The 22,375-nt window shown below is 39.2% G+C and overlaps 1 long non-coding RNA gene across 1 annotated transcript; it reads left to right on the top strand.

The window, feature by feature from the left end:
• Nucleotides 1–1,033: 1,033 nt before the first annotated feature.
• LOC126212945 (uncharacterized) lies at nt 1,034–22,142 on the top strand. The gene is made up of 3 exons (XR_007541012.1): nt 1,034–1,157; nt 2,738–2,824; nt 22,093–22,142. It is a non-coding gene; the product is annotated as an uncharacterized LOC126212945 (long non-coding RNA).
• Nucleotides 22,143–22,375: the final 233 nt, after the last annotated feature.

The raw sequence follows: 22,375 nt of genomic DNA, 5'->3' as shown, positions 1-22,375 counted from the left end.
CATGTCGTCGAGGCTGTTTATTTGTTGGCATCAAATGTGTCGGAAAGTCAAAAACTGATGGCACTGCTCCGGGTTTGAGACTTTTCTTCCACGTTCCAGGTCTCACTACGTAATCATCTTGTCGGAAATGATTTCCGCAAAGAAAATTGCAAGACGTAGGATTAAAATCTTTCCGCTTCACGGAAGTAATCCACTTCTTTAGTAGCTCTGGGTGCTTTAGAGGAAACCTGTTCAAAAACATCGAATTAGCAAACGCACTAAGTCTGTATTTTTATCGTATTGTATCGATAGTCCTATTACCTGTGAAATGGTAAGTCACTTTCCTTACTCCATCCCTTCGTACAATTGAAAGTGGAACAAGAAATCACCATTTCGATAATCCTAAATCCCTTATACACCATAGAGACCGAGAGAAACTTCTTGCTAAATTCGAATATGGCGGGCAATACAGAAGACAGTAATCAGCTGGTAGAGCCATCTATCGGTAGGTCCGGTAGTTGAGCATCCCTCATTTCGCTAGCTTTAGACGCCTGTTACAGATGGCAAAGTTATTTACACTCGTAATTCGCGCGGCAAGTTCATCCGCGCAAGTGAACTGCTGCAATAACTTGCTAGTGTAAACCCAGCATTAGACCACAGTGTCAGGTGGCTGTAGAATTTAGAAGTTCGTATCATACGTTTATACGTAGTTACGTTGCATTTTCCGTGTAATAAAGAAGTGATTAGATAATAGAGACATGAAATTAAGGAAAGATACATATTGAGTCTGGAACTAAGTCAGTACATAATTGTAATTATTTTTACAGCTAACTACCACGAATGAAGTACTTTGTTAATACCTTGTAATGATGCTGTGGCAACTGTTCGTACAACTATTATGTTGGTTTAATTTCATTTACTGGGCACATTTGAACATTAAGTATTTTCCACATTTAATTCTTGCATTATCTTTGGCGTCTCTGGTTATGATTTGGATTGCCTTTGAATGTCATAAGTAATTATTTCAAGTTATGTGTATTAGAACCAAGCACTTGTTGTTTTCAGTGAGCCTGTGTTTCCGCATTTCGAACAGGAGGTGATTAGTGTGTAAACAAACATATTAGCGCACATGACGTACCTAAGCTGTTCGTCAGCTACGAGAAATACCAGATCGACGTGTATGTATGGCATGTGCTTGCTGCTTACGTCCTATCCGATAAAACTGCTAAATGTGTCTCCAGCGAGTTAGCAAAAGAACCGACTGAAATTTTGATGTGTTGTCTGAAATTACAGGAAAGATTTCTGTAAATGCTGTGGTAGTTAAAGTGAAGGTCAATGCGAAATACTTCGTGATTGACAGGAAAAAGGCACTTAATGAAGTTCGCACACACATTAGTATTGTTACACTGACTTGCGTTGTGCATGTGACGTTCGGTAACAATATTTGTTTAGGGATGACTAGGAACAGTAAGAGAGTTTACTGTAATCCGTGTGTAGCTTACCCAGGTTGTAGCGTGAACAGTTGTATTGTCGATATATCCGATTCATTTGCTCACGTTAATACAGAATTTCAGGGATTGGTTATGTTGGGATGAAAGAGAATGCTGTAGAGGGAATTCATTGTGTTGCGTTTTCCGTGGGTTTTCAATGTGCCTGTGTGCTCCATAGTTTAGTAAATAGTGTTAACTTCTGTTTGGAGTAATGTGCACGTGGTAAACTTTTTTTTGAAAAAGTAGTGCATCACCTTCCTGGAAGGATATGGAAAATTGACTCTGTAAGGCCTAATGGATGTGTGTAATTGCCACTGCCAAAGTACGGCACATCACAACTACACAGAAGGCTGTCACGGATACTCTTATGAGAAAGTAACTTCACTAAGTCTTGTTAGAGGAATTTAATAGGCGTTAAATCTTGAGAATCAAAAATGATTTAGTTTTCTATGCAGGCTGCAGTGTCCGTTGTTTTTGCAGTGACTGGGTAAAGAGCCCAGTGTTGCTCTAAACTTGGTTGATAACTTTGAATATAGATGACTATATAAGGAAACAGTTGTTAAAAATACATATTTAACTGACTGACGAAAAAAATGAACTGTCTGTAGGGGCGGATTTTCATGTTGTGCTTGTCTAAATACCACGAGCAAATATGGGTTTATAGATTCAGGATTGAAAGAGCAGCCAGTATGATTGAGAAATAATTCTCTTCTGTCCTTGCATACATTGCTGAGAATATAATTCTAAACATCTTACATTATTCTATATATTAATGTATTTGCAGAATAGATTCTGATATACCTCAAGAGTGTAAGCTCAAAACTCAGTTTAATCTTTTATTCTTCATACTTAAAATTGTTGTTGTTTATAGTAAATAGACTTATTTGGTAAATTCACTTTGTCTTAGTTGCTTTTCTTGGCAGTCAGAAATTTATGTGAAGAAAGCAAGATGTGTCAGTTACTATGTTCAGAATGGGATTGTATATCACAAGCAAATGCTACTAAGTAACAGCAGCAACTGGTAATCTTTTGTTTCCCTGTGTATGTTGTTTTTGTTTCCTCTCAAATTGAGTTTTGTTTTCCATTAATGACAGTGAGACTTCAGAGTCTTCATAACCAACAAGTTGAACACAAATTCTTTTCATCAGCCATTTTTAAATTTCTCATATACACTGACTCATTTGCTGCAGCCAGAAAATACCAATGTGCACTATAATGAATAGTGACAATGCAAAAAATATGACCACTTCTTATTTCTTGTTTTTCAGTGGCTTATGAGGGTAATCATGGACTGCAAGGGAACTAATTTGCTGGAAAAAGAGAAGAATGAAGTATATGCTGAATCAGGCGCATTGGTAAATAGCTTCATGTATTTCTTACCATTCTTTCATTAATTTTTATGTGCTATGTGGTGTGTAAACAAGCAGATTACATGTCGTGTTGTTTGTCAAATGAAACATTTGGTATTGGCTGTTGGTTTTGATACATGAGCTGACAAAGTTGTGTGACTCTTGGTTGTTCAACATATTTGAAATGGATTTGTGTCCTGTAGTATATGATGTGCTCTCTAGTATATAATTTATTTCAAAATTTCTGCAGCATATTGTTTGTGATGTGTCTGTTGTCTACTAGGAAATTCACATGTTCTTAAATTATTGTGGTGTTAGCAATCAGTTGTTACAAATTAATTTTCTGATTCAAGATTGTTTGGTGTGTTGTTGAAGTCTAGATAGAAAGTGGTCTTATTAATGGATATGATTAAGTAATATGTGGGTAGGACTTTACTTGCTGAAGTGCAGATGCTATGGCTAGTATGGTAGATCAGTTCTATGGTCTGTTGGATGAACTGATCAGATGCTATATTTGTGGTCAATTTTTAAGTTGACCACAGTTGCTTTCTCAGACAAGAGGGAGATATATGCGGAATTATTGCAAATACAATATTTGGCAGTCTATCCATCATGGTGCCTGGTAGAGAAATCTAAAGTTATGACCCCTACAATCTTGTTCTCTTGGTGTAATATTTTTTGCTATTGCTCATGTAATTGGTTTTATACCCTCAAAGTACTTGTCAGCAGTCTTACCGTTCTTGATCTGTTTTTCTTTTGTCGGTAGGTATTCAGAATCTATTAAATGTAGGGAAGTGGTAGATGGCCCAAGAGTTGTTGTTGAAAACAAAAGAGGACCTTGAATACTATTAAATGAAAGTGTAGTTGGTAATAGAATTCACAACCTTAATAAGGATATGGTGGCAATGCTGATACTAAAAGAATAAGGGAATGTTACAGTTCTAACTACGGAATGTTTGCAATACTTTTAACCAATAGAGCTCCACATTACCACTCCAAATATTTGGTATCATATAAATTACTTAATTGTTAATATAATCACAGAATTAAACTGTGTGGACTCAAATATGGCACACCTGTAACACATAAAATACACCTACGGATTTGATGCTCATAAAAGAAGTAATTACAGCAGAATGTCACTGTTAGCTTCTGGCAAATAAAAACATGCTAAAGTTAATGTTGGATCTCAATTTTTTATTCAGTTTCTCTGAAATTAGAAGGATTTTGAAGTTTCCTGTGTATGACTATCAATGTTTTATGGAAAATTCCCTCATCTTTGAGCTTGTTTTGGAAATATGTCCTTTGTTTCTTTCTTCTTCAAAGTGCTGTAGTTAATTTGTTTCTTTGTGGCTTGATCAAAACACTCTTGTGACACTGTAAAGATGTCATTTGCTCAGAATCATTCATCTTGTAAGTTTTTCTAGAAGCACTGCAAACACAACTGTAACTCCTTGCTACACAATGTCATGTTATAAAAGTAGCCTTGACAGGTTTGTGTGAGCATCAGTTGCCAAAGTCTGCATCAAGTGAGACCTTCCTCCCCCCCCCCCCCCCAAAAAAAAAACCTTTGTGCTTTGAATGTCTCAGTTACCTTTTTTTCTGTGAACTTGGTGTCTGTGTTGTTCTGCTCATTTTCAGGATGTTCATTCTTCCAGTGGTATTGTAGGTCTTCCATTGGTCTCAAAATGTAAGCAGTTGGTAAAGGCAGGTAGTTTTTGATTTACCACACCTGCCTTTGGCATGGCAATCTTCTCTCATCACTTTTTTGGAACAACCACAGAAGTGAGGATTACATTGCACCTTTATCTCATGTGTTACAACTTTATTGTTAATGTATCTGTATTTCATTAGCTCAAAGCTGTGTAACTGAGGAATTGCTGTTCCAGCTTTTCATGTGAGGTTGTATCTGAAATGGTCCTATGATGACAGACAACTCAGTTGCCTCAGTTATGTATTCCAAAGAACAAAGAAAGTAAAATCAAACACGAGAAATGTCAGGATAGAATAATGATATACAAAGGATACATTCCTGCTCACCACATTGAAGAGGCCTTGGGTTGCCGGTAGGTAGAATGAATTGACTGCTAAATATTTAAGCCTTTGGACGAAGTCATTCTTATGAAGTACAAAACACATACCCATGGTACTAGGGCATGGCCACATCTAATTCGAGCAGAAATCTGTTGATGTGAGTAGTGGGGTAAAGAGGTGGCATAGGGTGGGGAGATGAGGGATAGCAGGGTAGGGGTGGGGCTAATGCTGTGCTGCCTGTGGGTTTGTGCAAGGACATGGGGGGGGGGGGCAGGATAGGGCTGCTAGGTGCAGTGTTGGGAGTTCGCAGGGGGTGGGGGGGAGTTGAGTGAAGGTTATGGATAGGGGGGGGGGTTATGGGGATGAATGATATGTAGCAGGAAGAGTTCCCATTTGTACAATTTAGAAAATCTGGTTGTGTGTGTGTGTGTGTGCATTTTTTTTTAATGTGCCCCCAAAAATGGAATCCCTGCTCTTACAGGGCAACATCTTCAGCCTGTTACAACTTACGCTACCACAAAAGACACCAATCATTTCCTACACTGAAACTCCACAGTTCCTGTTCCTTTACCACTTGGCACCCTGTTATGATTACATCCCCAACACCCATGGCCTTCTGTTACTGAACATTGCTTTTCCCAGTGTGACTGCCACCAAACCTACAGCCCCTTTTTTGTCCCGACAACCAACTACATCCTCACCCATAATTACTTGCCTACAAACAAATATACAGTACATTGAAGGGCATTTGTATGACACCAGATGATGCCAATTTATTCATAGGCTACCTAGAGGATTCCTTTCTAACTGCCCAGAATTGCGAACTCTTCACCAGATCAAGATTCATTGATGACATCTTTGTGATGCTATTGGTTTGTTTAGTGAACCTGATCTGATTAGGCCCATCAGGCCCTCTATTAAACTGGACCACTGTTTCACATATACAGTACCCTTTTTATATCATTTTCCTTAAGATAACAGTTTTAATATGACAAATAGTATTAAAATGATTTGAGTGTCTGAGGTAGCAGTGTGAGTAAATAATACTATGAACTAAAAGTTAATATTGGCAGTACTTGTACTACTGCAGTTGCTGTCACTAGTGGTGCTGGTAGTGGTGGTGATGAAAGAATTAGTAGGTGTGCAAGGTAGATTTTTTTCTGGTATAGTGAGTTATGGTGAAAGGAAATTTAAGGAGACTCCATCAGCTAAGAATACTGGGAAACAGTGTGGTTTGAAGGAATATGCTAAGGGTCTGACTGAGGCATGCACAGCCTAAAATTTCCTTTCGAACATTTTCCGGAAATGGATCTCCCATGCCTTGTCTTGTCAGTCACCTACCATCTCCCACGTACCCACTGTCTGGCCATAAAGGAACACTCCCTTTATTAATGAGTACCACCCAGGACTGGAGCAACTAAATCACATTCTCTGCTAGGATTTACACTATCTCTTGTGCCCCGAAATGAGAAATAATTTCTCCACCTTTCCCACAGTTGTATTTTGTCACCAATTGAACTGATGAAATATACGGGTCAAGGAAAGTGTTCGATTCCAGTGGATATTGTTTTTAGTTGATTTTGGGAAAGTTGTGGTTGTTATTTTTCTTGTCTGGTTAAGCGGCGTGTGTTCATTGATAGTTTGTCCCCACTCAAACCCCCCCCCCCCCCTCCCCCATTAGTTTCATTATATTTTTTGGAGGAATGTGTTTTTGATGGTTTTTCAATCTATTTTTGTGTTGCTTGTCATGTTTATGTAATGATGTCATAGTTGCAATATGGGAGTTGTTGTGAATGGTCGTTTCCGCCATATTGGTGATGTCATTGGTCAAAGCAGACAGGTGGAATTGGACGTTGCTGTTAAACCCTACATGCAGGACATGCTTGATCCCTCCAGCCCTGTCATACGTCGTCAACACAAAGGCAGGGCTACCTGTGAAAGCAACCATGTGATTGGCAGCTACCAGCCTGCAACCACTGTGCTGTTTTCTACATAGGCATGGCAACTAACACACTCTCTATCTGCATGAGCAACCACTGTCATAGTGTGGCCAAGAGAGAGCTGGACCACCCACTTGCTGAAAGTGGCCCCAGCATGTTGTGCTTCAGTTCAATGACTGCTTCATAGCTGGCACCATCTGGATTCTACCTTCTAACACAACCTATCATTATTTCCTGTAACCCCTCTGGACTCAACCTATGCTAGTCCATGTCCTCTACCCATATCCCCTTCCCTGCTCTCACTTCAGTTAAAAACACACACACACACACACACACACACACACACACACACTCTCTCTCTCTCTCTCTCTCTCTCTCTCTCTCTCTCTCTCTCTCTCTCTCTCTCGATTTCTCTGCTCCCCTTCCACAGTACAGCTTCCCAACACTGCCTTTAGCCACCCATACTGTCTCTTCCCCATCCTTGCATGCTCTCACAGGAGGAAACACATTATCTTCCCCCCACCCTTACTTTGCTATCCCTCTTCCCCCCCCACCACATGCTGCCTGATACCTCATCATCCACCCTAACATTTTGTTGCTCATGCCAGAAGCAGATGCAGTCATGTCTCAGGCTGGAGACAGTGGCCACTTGTGTTTGAGTTTTGTTCCTGTGAATGTGTTTTCAACTTCAGGAGGAGGACTTTGTCCAGAAGCTCAATTATTTAACACTCTTTCATAGTACCTGTCTGAGAGTCAGCATATAAAGTAAACATGCCAATTTTTATACTGATGGGAAAATGAACTGGGAGAAACATACCAACCAAATATGGAAGAAAAGTCCTCAAGATTGTTCTACCTCATGTGTAAACTGAGAGGAGTGTTTAGTTCTAACTCTCTCTGCGTGTCATATTTCCTGATAGGCGCACGTTCATTATCATCAGCTGCCTACGGCGAGTTTGCTGTCCAACGGACGGCGCCTCAACCACCGGTGGGGGCCGCCGACCACACCCAGGCCATCAATAACTCCCGCCGTCGACCACATAGCAATCAACAACACCACACGCCAATGAGCGCATTCCAGCATTTGATTTCCCTTTTGTCAGATACATGTTTATTCCCTTGATACCAGTAACATAAAAAAATCCGTGTTACACGCCAAGTGGAACATGTAGTGCTGTCTCTATTTGTTTACCGGGCGTAGACTACTAATTGTTTTTGATATCTCTATGACTCTGCTGTCTGCATCAGGAAGAATGTTGCCAGAAAGTATTTTGCAAACAAGATACCATAAGCAATGCGAACATCCACATCCCAAGGCATAGGCTAGCAAGAAAAGGAAACTCTCACAAAGTGAATAGCCTCAAAAGTTTTATTTATTATTCTCTGCCTGCTTCATGCATGTCATTTTAAAATTTCAAAATAAAACTGTGTGAGTGGCTGGAAGAAAATCCATGTTGCAGTTAGTTGTATGATGTGGGCATCATTGATTTCAATATTAAAGATTGTAGTTGGACCCTCTGATTTCAATACACTACTGTTCTTTTCATATAATGGAGCACATTTAGTATAAAACAGTTAATGAGTAAATAAAGATTATATATGATTGAAAATAGCAGCATAGGAAAATGGTGAAGTGCAAGATGCTAACAAATTTTCAAATGTGTTGTCACTGAGCATTCATATAATTTTTAGATCACTACCATTGAAATGCACCTTAATGTCTGTCACTGAGGAGGTCACTTTCTGAAAAGAATGAGTCATTTATTCTTTAGAAGCGCCATAGACTTCAAATACGTAATACTTTCTTATAATATATCTAGAATTGTCTTCTTTATCTCCGAACGACTATCACCTCCTACATCCATTTGAAATAGCTTCTTGTCTTCATGCCATAGTCTCCCTCTACACTTTTTACCCTCACATATCCCTCCATTACCAATTTGACTATATCTAGAAGGATGTGTGCTATTAACAAGTCCCTTGTTTTACTGAAATTGGTCCATATGATTTTCTCTCATTTGTTGTTTTGACTACCAATGTAATCTTCAGCATCCTTCTGTAATACATTTCAACTGCTTCCATTCTCATCCTGTCTGAACTGCCTATCATTTATATTTGACTTCCATACAAGGCTGCTCTGCAGATATCTTCAGAAAACATTACATTAGATGTGAACAGTCCTCTTCATTATGCACACACTTCTTGATATTGCTAGTCTGCACTTTATTTCTTTCTTACTTTGACCATTGTTAGTTATTTTGATGCCCAAATAGTAAAATTTGTCTTCTACTTTCAGTACTCGTTTTCTAGCCTAAGCTCCACATTGCCTGATTCATTAAAGCTAGATTCCATTGCTTTGATTGATGTTCATCATACAATCTCTTTTCAAGATACTAACCAGTTTTAGTGTTCCAATGTTAACCTCTCACACATCCCTTCATTGACAATTTCAAGATGCCTGTTTTGTTTGATAGAATAACATTGTCATTGGTAAACACACAATTTCCTCCCATTTCCAAATTTCTTTTAGATTTCCTTCATGTCTTCCTCATACAGACTGCATATCAGATGTAGGTTACAATCCTTTCTCATTTGTTACTCAACTAATGCTTCACTCTCACGTCTTTCAGCTCTTACAACTGGAGTCTAGTGCCTGTGAAAGTTGTAAACAAACTTTTGATTCCTGTCTATTTATTCTGTTTCTGTTTAAGTTCCAAAGAGTGCAGTCAAGTCTACATTCTCAAAAGCATTTCAGTAAATCTACGAAAGCTGTAAACACAATTTTGTCTTTTTTGTAACTCGTCTTCTAAGGTAAACCATAGGATCAGTATTGCCTCATGTGTTAAATGTTTCTAGTACCCAAAGTGATCTTCTGTAAGGTTAACCCTCTACAAGTTTTTCCATTCTTGCAAGCATGACATATGAATCGGGTGGTCTGATAATACTCACACCTGTCAGCACCTGCCTTTCTTCGAATTTAAATTATTACATTCTGGTAGAAGTATGACTGTATGTCAGCTTTCTCATATCTTGCACAAAAGTGGAATGATTTCCTCATGGATGGCTTCCCCAAGTATCTCAATAATTCTGAGGGAATGTCATCAACTGCAATGGCCTTGTTACCACTTTGCTCTTTCAGGGCTGTATCAAAGTCTGCTCATATTATCATATCTCCAATCTTGTCTTCACTACTACCTTTTCTAGAGCACATTTGTTCCCCTTTGCCTTACAACCATTCTTGTTTAGCCATATTGCATGTCCTGTCAACATCATTCCATAAATGTCTGTATTCCCTTTTGCCTGCTTAAATAGCTGCATGTTTGTATTTTCTCTTCTCATCAATTAAATTCAGTATGTCATGAGGTGCCAAGGTATTCCTACTGGGTCTTCATTTTTACCTATGTTTCCTGCTGCCTTCACTGTTTCATCTCAAAGCTGCCTATTCATCATCTACTGTATTCCTTATCACTTCTTGCCTAATGCTCATTTTGAAATTATCAGTGAGTTTTGGTTCCTTCAATTTGTCCAGATCCAGTCTGCTTAAATTGTACTTCTACCATTTCTTCAGTGTTATTTTGCAGTTAATAAAAAAAAAAACTCTAGCCAGTCCATATCTATTACTGGAAATGTTTTGTAGTTTAAAATCTGGTTTTGAAATCCTTGGTTTTGCCATTATATAATCTGTTTAAAACCTCTTGGTGTCGCCATGTTATTCCATATACACAAATTTCTATCATGATACTTGAAAAAAGTGTTTGCAGTGACTAATGCATGCAATGTGCAAAATTCTACCACGTGGCTTCCCCTTTTCGTTCCTTTCTGCCATTGGTTATTTTCCTGCTATTTTGCTTATTCTTTCTGTTCCTACTATTGAATTTCATTCCCTTCTAGAATTGGTTTTCATCTTCTTTAGCTACTGAATAATTTTTTCTCGTCAAATTTTTTTCTCATCAAATTTTTTCCCTCTTCCCTTCTGCTGGTATAGTTGCCATACAAATTTGTACCACTGTTGTATTTTCTTCATTCCTATTTCAACTATGGTATTTCATTGCATTGCTGTTCATAATAGCTTACTCATGTTTCTATTTTCTTATTCATTACTAGGTCTGTCCCTGCATGACCCCTATTTGATTTTTTGTTGATAACCCTGTACTGACCTGACAGGAAGTCCTGTCCTTTCCGCCACTGTGCTTGAATTCTTACTACAACTGAGTACAACCTATCCATTTTTCCTTTTTAAACCCTCTAACCTTCCTATGCTGTTGTTGTCTGCAGTCCTGGACTGGTTTGATGCAGCTCTCCATGCTACCTTACCCTGCGCAACCTTCATCTCAAAGTACGTACTGCAACCTGCATCATTCTGAATCTGCGTAGTGTACTCATCTCTTGGTTTCCCCTACGAATTTTACACTCCATCCTGACCTCCTACAATAAATTGGGGTCCCTTGATGCCTCAGAACATGTCCTACCAACTGAGCCCTTCTTCTAGTCAAGTTGTGCCACAAATTCCTCTTCTCCCTGATTGTGTTCAGTATCTCCTCATTAGTTACCTGATCTACCCATATAATCTTCAGCATTATTCTATAGCAGCACATTTCGAAAGCCTCTATTCTCCTCGTGTCAAAACTATTCATCCTCCATGTTTCGCTTCCATGCGTGGCTACACTCCATACAAACACCTTCAGAAATGACTTGTTGACATGTAAATCTATACTCAGTGTTAACAAATTTCTCTTCTTCAGAAAGGATTTCTTTGCCATTGCTAGTCTACATTTTATATCCTCTCTACTGTGACCATCATCAGTTATTTTGCTCCCCAAATAGTAAAACTCCTTTACTACTTTAAGTGTGTCATTTCCTAATCTGATTCCCTTGGCATCACTGATTTAATTCAACTATATTCCATTCTCCTCACTTTGCTTTTGTTGCTGTTCATCTTATATCGTCCTTTCAATATACTGTTCATTCTGTTCAACTGTTCTTCCAGGTCCTTTGCTGTGTCTGGCAGAATTACAATGTCATTGGCAAACCTCAAAGTTTTTATTTCTTCTCCGTGGATTTTAATTCCTAATCCAAATTTTTCTTGTTTCCTTTACTGTTTGCTCAATATAGAGGTTCAGTAACATCAGGGATACGCTAGAACCCTGTCTCACTTCCTTCCCAACCATTGCCTCCTTTTCATGCCCCTCGACTCTTATAACTGACATCTGGTTTCCGTACAAATTGTAAATAGCCTTTCGCTCCCTGTATGTTACCCCTGCCACCTTTAGAATTTGAAACAGAGTATTCCAGTCAACATTGTCAAAATCTTTCTTAAAGGCTAGAAATGCTAGAAACGTAGGTTTGCCTTTCCTTAACCTATTTTCTAAGATAAGTTGGATTAAAAAATTTCTATGGAATCCAAACTGATCTTCTTCAAGGTTAGCTTCTACCAGTTTCTTGTCTGTAATGAATCCCAGTTAGTATTTTGTAGCCAGAATTACTAAACAGATAGTTTGGTAATTTTCACATCTGTCAACACCTGCTTTCTTTGGGATTTGAACTTATATTCTTCAAGTCTGAGGACATTTCACCTGTCTCACACATCTTACTCTCCAGATGGTAGAGTTTTATCAGGGTTGGCTCTCCAAAGGCTATCAGTAGTTCTAATGGAATGTTGCATACTCCCAGGGCCTTCTTTAGTCTCAGACTTTTCAGTGCTTTGTCAAACTCGTCACACAGTATTATTTCTCCCATTTCATCTGCATCTATGTCCTCTTCCATTTCCATAATAGTGCCCTCCAGTACATTGCCCTTGTATAGACCATCTATATACACAATCCACTTTTCTGCTTTCTCTTCTTTGCTTAAACTGGTTCTCCATCTGAGCTCTTGATAATTATGCAAGTGGTTCTCTTTTCTCCAAAGGTCACTTTAATTCTCCTGTAGCCAGTATCTATCTAACCCGTGGTGATATATGCCTACCCTACTAAGATATCTAATACTCCACTCTGACATATAGGTGGCCTGTCTTGCTTTTCCTGATAACATTCTTATGGGTAGTCTCTGCCTGGAAATCTGAATGGGGGATTTTTTTATCTCCAGAATGATCCTAAGATAATTTTGTACAGTAGAGATGCATGATCTTGAGAAGAAAAACACAAAACTACAGTTTCCCTTTGCTTCCAGCCATTTGCAGTATTGGCAGAGGCAGTTGGGTGATGCTACAAGGCCAGGTCAGTTGATCATCCAGACCATTGCTCCTGCAACTACTGAAAAGGCTTTTACCCACCTTGAGGAAGCATGGGTTAGCTTGATTTCTTCAGAGATAATACTTACTTGTGGTTGCACCTAACATACTGTTTTCAGTATTGTTGACATGCAAGCAACCATACCTCGGCAATGTCCATGGTATGTTTGAGGTGGGGGCTGTATGCTATATTGTTTAAAGTACTGTCTTTGAGCAGGAGAAATAGTTTTAGCATACATATTTGTAGAATTACTACCCTATCTGTATAAATATAAATAACAATTCTGAGAGACTTAATTGATACACATACAAAGAAGCATATGAAAACTGTTGGTATGTCTCAGATTTAAGGCACTAACTCCTGGTTAAAGGATCAGTTACCAAGCATGCCTCCAGGACTGCCAAGGGGACGTCACTTGTTTCCTCATAGATTTTCATCTTAGGTAAAACAGTATGACACAGTTCTCCATAAAAGTAGATACAAGAAATGCATTTGGAGATTGGGTGACTTCTGAGTGCTGGCAAATATAAAAAAGTTATTACGTAGTTGTCTGTGGCTGAGTGCATAGGATAATATTATAATAATCATAAAGTTGGTGGTTCAGATCACACTAATAGCAACCAGTTCTTTTAGTTTTATTTAAATTCCATATGTAAAACAAATGGAAATTTTAATTTACACTCCTGGAAATGGAAAAAAGAACACATTGACACCGGTGTGTCAGACCCACCATACTTGCTCCGGACACTGCGAGAGGGCTGTACAAGCAATGATCACACGCACGGCACAGCGGACACACCAGGAACCGCGGTGTTGGCCGTCGAATGGCGCTAGCTGCGCAGCATTTGTGCACCGCCGCCGTCAGTGTCAGCCAGTTTGCCGTAGCATACGGAGCTCCATCGCAGTCTTTAACACTGGTAGCATGCCGCGACAGTGTGGACGTGAACCGTATGTGCAGTTGACGGACTTTGAGCGAGGGCGTATAGTGGGCATGCGGGAGGCCGGGTGGACGTACCGCCGAATTGCTCAACACGTGGGGTGTGAGGTCTCCACAGTGCATCGATGTTGTCGCCAGTGGTCGGCGGAAGGTGCACGTGCCCGTCGACCTGGGACCGGACCGCAGCGACGCACGGATGCACGCCAAGACCGTAGGAACCTACGCAGTGCCGTAGGGGACCGCACCGCCACTTCCCAGCAAATTAGGGACACTGTTGCTCCTGGGGTATCGGCGAGGACCATTCGCAACCGTCTCCATGAAGCTGGGCTACGGTCCCGCACACCGTTAGGCCGTCTTCCGCTCACGCCCCAACATCGTGCAGCCCGCCTCCAGTGGTGTCGCGACAGGCGTGAATGGAGGGACGAATGGAGACGTGTCGTCTTCATCGATGAGAGTCGCTTCTGCCTTGGTGCCAATGCTGGTCGTATGCGTGTTTGGCGCCGTGCAGGTGAGCGCCACAATCAGGACTGCATACGACCGAGGCACACAGGGCCAACACCCGGCATCATGGTGTGGGGAGCGATCTCCTACACTGGCCGTACACCACTGGTGATCGTCGAGGGGACACTGAATAGTGCACGGTACATCCAAACCGTCATCGAACCCATCGTTCTACCATTCCTAGACCGGCAAGGGAACTTGCTGTTCCAACAGGACAATGCACGTCCGCATGTATCCCGTGCCACCCAACGTGCTCTAGAAGGTGTAAGTCAACTACCCTGGCCAGCAAGATCTCCGGATCTGTCCCCCATTGAGCATGTTTGGGACTGGATGAAGCGTCGTCTCACGCGGTCTGCACGTCCAGCACGAACGCTGGTCCAACTGAGGCGCCAGGTGGAAATGACACGGCAAGCCGTTCCACAGGACTACATCCAGAATCTCTACGATCGTCTCCATGGGAGAATAGCAGCCTGCATTGCTGCGAAAGGTGGATATACACTGTACTAGTGCTGACATTGTGCATGCTCTGTTGCCTGTGTCGATGTGCCTGTGGTTCTGTCAGTGTGATCATGTGATGTATCTGACCCCAGGAATGTGTCAATAAAGTTTCCCCTTCCTGCGACAATGAATTCACGGTGTTCTTATTTCAATTTCCAGGAGTGTATGATGAATCATACTTGATGAAAAAGTTATTATAATTAAAAATTACATAAAAATGCAAGTTTTGTTGAAAAATTAAATTTTGGTACAGAAATGGAAAGCATCAGATAGAAAATAATGAATTTTCCCATAACTGTATCAAAGTCTTTGTTTTAATGTATCAAGTAATGAAAAAAGGTGCAATTTTTACTAAACCATTACAATTCAGTAGTTGTAAAATTTGCAATTTGTTAGTAGACATTCAATTTTTTTAAAAGTAGAAGTGGTTCCTATGAGGAAATTTGAACCAGCAACTTTTTCATTACTGCACTTTCATGCTATACACTCAGTTGCCAGCAATTGTGTTAATAAATAGGAAATATTTTGTAGTTGATAGCACTCAGAAATCTTCTGATCTTCAAAGTCAATTTTTGTAGTTGTTTGGTAACTGCATAGTGCTGGTTTAGGAAATTGATGTTGCAGCACTAAACTCCATATACTATGAATCTGAAGGAAATTGAAGAGGATGATCTGTAAGATCGCATTTTCAGTCAAGTTCTTACTGCCACAGTGATGTGTCCATAATGGTTAAGGTGACAGCCCATAAAATGCAAGAAATCGAAATTTAACTCATCAGTGTGGCCCAAATAAATTTTTACATGTGTTACATAGAAGATTTTCTAATGTTATCATTCATTAGATCACTTTGTGAATGTTCCTCATTAGCTGAAATCATTTGCTATACAAAATTGTGTTGTCTGACTATATTGCAGCAGCACTGTGAGTGAACAGAGCAATCAATGTTCCTTGATCTATGACTGTAGGATCCATTTTTATTCTTGCAGAGGAACTGTTTCCTTTCCAAAATCATCATATCGGAGCACAAAATTATCTGATGTTTAGGTCTTTAGCTCCAAACATGTTTCCTGTGCCTCTTCCTACAAACTGAAATGACGTGAATTTCTCTATTCCCTTGAAAAGCCATTGTTCCATAAAGTAACACTTCCATTGCCAGAAGTGGTTGTACCGAGCGAGGTGGCGCAGTGGTTAGCACACTGGACTCACATTCGGGTGGACGACGGTTCAATCCCACATCTGGCCATCCTGATTTAGGTTTTCCGTGATTTCCCTAAATCGCTCCAGGTAAATGCCGGGGATGGTTCTTATGAAAGGGCACAGCCGACTTCCTTCCCCATCCCTACCTAATTTGTGAGTCCGATGACCTAGCTGTTTGGTCTCTTCCCCCAAAACAATCCAATCCAATTGGAGGTGGTTGTGCAACATCCACATGTTTCATTTAATCTGATAGCTGCCCCTTCAGGTCTAGCGGTCTACTCTGTGTAGAATAAGTTTGGATTTTCCTTCTCCCTCCTGTCCCCACATTAGTGCCATATTCGTATGCATGCTGTAGTCAAAAATGTGAAATGCATTGTTATGTTCCGTAGTGGAGATACTTCATAAGGTAAAGCATTGTAATTGTCTTTCTGTTTTGCTTGTATGTGCAACACTGTCAATAAGCATTTGTAGATGTCTTTGGTCGATTTTCAACAATTTTGTTCACAAGTTCTGGGTTTTCTTTTTTCATTTCATTTTTTTGCAAGATATGGTCTTGCTTATAGATTAATGGAACACTTCTTATATAAGCTGCCTTGATGGCTCTTATGTTCAGTTTTGATTGGCAGTCGGGATCCAGTATATTTGGCCTCATTTGAATCTGTTATACAGATGCCTGCTGCCATGTAACTACGTTATAATGTTGTTAAACAGATGCAGGTCCTCACTGTATCCCACAACATTCCCCATAACTGGGTGTATTGGCTATTATATAGTTTCTAATAACAGGTTTGTTAGGCAGAATTATATTCCTTTCAAAACTTGTTTTTAACAGTAGTGATCTGTGATGCTTTAGTAATCTAGTGCTCAGCATCCAATATCTGTATTTAGAGAATTGATTATTTTGGGCATGTGTATTGCTAGCAGAATAAACATTTTCCTGTTGTGTGGGTTTTCTAAGCAGTTACACAGGCTAATTTTGGGAAAACATGTTTTGTAGATTTTCAGAGGAATTTTTGTTCTCACAGCTGTGCCAATGTTACAGGACATGATTTTGAGATGAATGAGTTCAGATTGTCCTCTGGAAATTTAGATCTTCATTTTCCATGGATTCCCTAAATCTCTTAAAGGGAATGGAGGGACAGCTCCTGATAAAAGGGCATGCCTCATGTAGTCTGTATTTGCACAACCTCATATCATGTAGTACCCTACTGATGTAATTGTCCTCCACATCATCCTCCCACTCTCAATGCATGCGACTCCAATTATGTAGTTAACAGGTATATATATCCTGTCACTGTAGTGTGATAGAGGAATTTGTTTAAAAAATTTGCCAGATTATTTCTTAAGCATTAATCTGCTATGATGGGTGGATGTTGGAACTCGAATGGTTATTTTTCCACTTCACACTTAAAAATTATTTTTTCCTCTCATTTGATACTTAACTGCATGCAGATTATTTCAAATTTCAGTAACATGCAATGAGATAAATGTAGATATATCTCATAGCACATTACTGATTTTTCATGATGATAAATGTATTACTGCCAGTGTTCTTTGGTGCATTTTTCTGGTGTGTCCTCTGTATGGAGTATCAGATTTTGTAGCTAATTATTTCTAGTTTTCTGTCCAGTGGTCTTTTTACAATGCTACTGTTAGTTAACGAAACTCTGGATGTTGTCACGAATCCTTACACGCTTTTCTAAAAGTAAGAGGATTGGTTGTTGAATGGGTAAGTGTGAGGCTACAAGTTAGTGTTTTGGGTTAGGTCCCAAGTATCAGCTATCACTTTTTCACATATGGAAATTGTCTATGTGGAAAATGCCAATTTCCATTCCAGTGTGACGCTGTAGGTCCTCGTGTAACTTAATGCGTTAGTGAATTCAGAAGTTGGAGGAAGCCAGTGGCATACTGCATCCAATAAGACAGTGCCTGCTAGAGCACTAATGTGTTAGTTACTACCTCCAAGTTGATGAAAGCTTACTTTTACTTTGGGTTCGCATGTAGTTTTCACAACATTTGGCAAGTATTTTCCTCAGTATACCTGCTTATTGTCTTTACAGGTGGTTTTCTAACCTAAAAAATGCATTCTGCAGGTAACCTACTATTTGTTTAGCTTTTTCTTGACCATAGTGCCCTCATACTCTTCACAGTTGTACCCTATCATCTTCCACAGAATAACACCAGTCAGAAAATAGGGAACTAATATCATCATAAAATCATAAAAATGTTATTATTGGAGCCTTCAACTTGGCACATGCAGAAAAGAGAGAGAAGTTCCAACTTAGTGTCAAACTGAAGTCATAATAGATAGTGATTGGGACAGGAAGATAAACATTGTTTCCTATAAAGTAAAGAAGTGTAGCTTGTGAGTGGAGTTCTACAAAATGGACATGAAATTGTGTTGTGCAACAACATTGTTTCATAGGTAGAGAAGGTCTGATTAGCCAACCAAACTCACAGGAACATGGTTTAGTTGCAGATGATGATTTATCAGTACATAGAAAAAATATAGAGGATCATACATAACCTGGCAATGTAGAAAAATTAGGTAATGATGATAAGACATAACTGTTTTGAGATTTAATTTTGTTAGGATCATTATTACTTGAAACATTTAGCTGAATAAAAGTACCCACTGATGAAGGCAGAAAAATTCTGATACATTTCTGGGCATTTATGAACAAGCTGTTTGTGTAACAGGTGGATCAGAAATTCAAGCAATTCTAGCATATATTACCCAAACAAACCATTTGAACACCACATCCCAGATGGAACCTTGACAAACACAAGATGTTGACATCTCTCTTGTGCCATGTACATTTATACTCAATATATTTTGTTTCTCTAATCTTGTTACATAAATAACTTCTAGTTGCAAGTATCATTTGATGATGTAGGGATATGCATCACTTCTCTGTAGTGGTATGTATTGCCACATTTCTTCATAGTGGTGTGTATCACCATGCAAGGCTGCAGTTTGCTTCAGAGTCTTGGATTTCCCAGTGATGAGAAACCCCTCACTGCTTGGTTGGATGCTGCAGGGAGGTATTTTTCAGGTGCAACAGGTGAAGCGAGTTGTGTTGGTTTGGGTGTCCAATCAACAATGCTCAGCACACCTTGTCTCTATAAGCTAGACACGAATAATCTTGCAGCCAGTATCCTCCCTTTCCTTTCGGCTGAAAATGAATCAGCAATGTCAAGCACATTGGAATGCTTATGGGCCTGTAGCATCTGGACTGGAACCAAGTACTTCTGTTGTTTCTTAGTCATTGCCATGGAGACCTGATACGTGCAGGTACTTAAGAGATACGTATGTTACTTTGAAATGGCTTTAATGTGCTCATATTAATAACATAGTTCCTCAAGCCAACAACTTCTGTGGAGAGGTTTATTAGCTAAACTTTACAAATGATAGTCCACGTACCGCACATGGTTATGGTAAAAAGTAGATATTTGTAAAATGTCTCTGAAGTGGTTTGGTGACAGGCAATGGGAGGATATTACATAATAGACAATGCACAGCTGTTAACCAGCTCAGTCATGCTGTTAACATACAACATAATCATTTTGTGTGTGGCCTTTCCTTCACAGTGTGCTTTTGACACACGCTGATGATTCTGTTAATGTTATATAACCATATATGTGTGTATACAGAACAGATGTGCAACTTTGATTTTGAAATTTTATTAATAATTTTATGTGGTATACAAATCTTGGTTTTGGTGAGTGGTATTGTGTGGATAGTCCTGTCTTCATGTTCTTTTGCTGCTTACAAGTGGTTCTTGTATTGGGGTGTAGAGCAGGTATTAACAGTTTCCTCTCGGAGATGGAATCTATGTTCTGACAGACTGATATATAGCCTTCTGTGAGGTTTCAGTTAGCCTAGAAACTGACAGTTTTCTTTTCCATTATTTCCTGTTTTTGTACAGAGCCCTGCAGGATAAAAATAAATATCAGAAACAAAAGAGCAAAAATAGTTGCTGAAAACCCAGTGTTACATTGTGTGTTACATGACTTTTTGTTTTACTCCCCGCCTGCAGGTTTTCTCTTTGAAAATTCAGTTTGATCCCACTCTGGCACTTGAGATGTCAAGGTAGTTGTTAGGTTGAATACTGTGTTTGTCTTGCCATTGAATCAAAAATATTATGTCAATGGCTACACAAATTGGCTTTTCAGCCATCATAGCTTCCTATTACAGCCTGCAACAGTTCTTACTAATGTACACTTTGGGGTTAGAGGGGGGGGGGATGGCCCATCAAAAAGTTGTACCAACTTTTGTTGGATTGTCATATTTTCCTCCAGTGTTGAAGGTGCATAACTTCATTTCTTGTCTGAGGTGTTTTTTAACTTTGTAAATAACAATAGCTTTGCAAAGAACTTATTTGGCTTCCTTGTGCAAAACAGAAGTGAGATGCATTGAACTAGCTTACTGCATCAGTGTTTCCACATTCACACTGCACAAAAACAAAGTGCCATCTTCAAACTTGTAGCTGTCAAGGTATCTGCTTGCTGCACTCATCTACATTGTGCTGTGACTCGCCCCACAATGCTGCTAACACTAGTTTTTTTTATTGTAGTGGTTTGTGACATCATTACATGGTTTCAAATGACTCCTATGTCATAATTATAATCTGTCGTATGAATCAAATTAAATTACATGTAATTTAAAGTTTTGCTGTCAGCCAACTGTAATTCAAATGCCTAAATGACATTTGGAGCCCCCATAAATGGCCAGTTCTGTTTTTGTGTAAATTTTATTTATAATATATTGATTGAACTAGGCTGAAGGGGGCTGGAAGGACTGAAACCATAGAAAAATGAAGTTAACTTAAATTCTGAAATAAAAATCAAGAAATGCTATTGTGATGTGTGTCAAGAGGTTTGATGTGAATTCCATTTGAGCTAGTTGTAGTTCTGACTTCCAAGAAATATTAGTAGTATCAGGTATAATATCTAAAAATGAAACAAAAAGTGAATATTTGCAGTACACGGTGAGAGCTTACATAGTAAAAATAATTTAAATAACAGGGTAGATGAATAAATTTAAAGCTAATGAAGTACTGTAACAAAAAGCTTGGGTTACATAGAATTTACTTTTGTTTTGTAAGATTTTATGTTTTACTTTATGAAGGAGTTTCCATCTGAACCAGTCAATTATATGTAATGAGAGAGCTTGCAGTTGATCTTGGCCTTACAAAGAGAGTGGAGAGTTCAATGGAATTGTATCACAAGCTTGAAGCCATTGACCACACCAAACACTTCACCAAGCATTTTGCAGACAATTGGCCAGTTTCTCCTGCTCCTGTGTACTAGGAACATGAAAGGTCCTGGATTTAGCTCCATACATAAGGCTCACAGTTCAGTTTAGTAATATTACAGGAGTTTCTCAGTCATGCAATTGCAAATATGTTAATAATTCATGTTGCCATCTACATAAACACTGTGAGTAATCAGCATCTTCCATTGATTAGCAAATATAGTGCATTTCTATGCAAATAAATTAATCCAATTCCTCACAGTAATCAATATTGCAGTAAAACAGTAGAAATTCTAATATTTGTCACATAATGGTTTACTTAATGATACAGAACTGTCTACCTGCTTACGCAAATCCTGATGTGCTCAGTTCCTTGTGTCAACACTGGTGACCGTAACCATCTCAAGCAAAAATGCCTGAAATAAAATTACAATGGTGGCACACTATTTAAATGTTCAAATAAAGCATGGAGAAAATTTTCGTGTGTGTGTGTGTGTGTGTGTGTGTGTGTGTGTGTGTGTGTGTGTGTGTGTGTGTGTGTGTGTGTGTGTGTGTGTGTGTAATAGGCCTGTAAGTAAATTCATCTGACCAATAGGTTTTTAGCACCGCATGATGTGTAACCACCACTCAAGTGCAAGGGACAGATGCTTTGAATATGCCGTCATTCTTTCTTTTTTCAGTTTCTTGAAGATCCACTAAAGATGCCTAGTCAACATGAACTGAAACAGGATTTGGATGGCACTGAACCTAATGTAAGTTTTCACATCAGTGATGCATTGTGCATTAAGTACAGTATTAATAGCATGAAATGCAATGGGTGCAGTAAATCTCAGTGATCATAAATGATGAAACATTAAAACCTAAGATAGTAGCACTTCTCCAGAATTTTTATAGAATTTCAGTTGACTGTAGGTATGTTGTTCTCTTGTGTTTAATGGTATTTGAATAAAACTTCTAGGAAAC

This window comes from Schistocerca nitens, chromosome 11 (genome assembly GCF_023898315.1).
Source record: "Schistocerca nitens isolate TAMUIC-IGC-003100 chromosome 11, iqSchNite1.1, whole genome shotgun sequence".
Taxonomy (NCBI): Eukaryota; Metazoa; Arthropoda; class Insecta; order Orthoptera; family Acrididae; genus Schistocerca; species Schistocerca nitens.
Note: the sequence above shows the minus strand (reverse complement) of the source record. Positions and strands in the feature narration are given on the sequence as shown.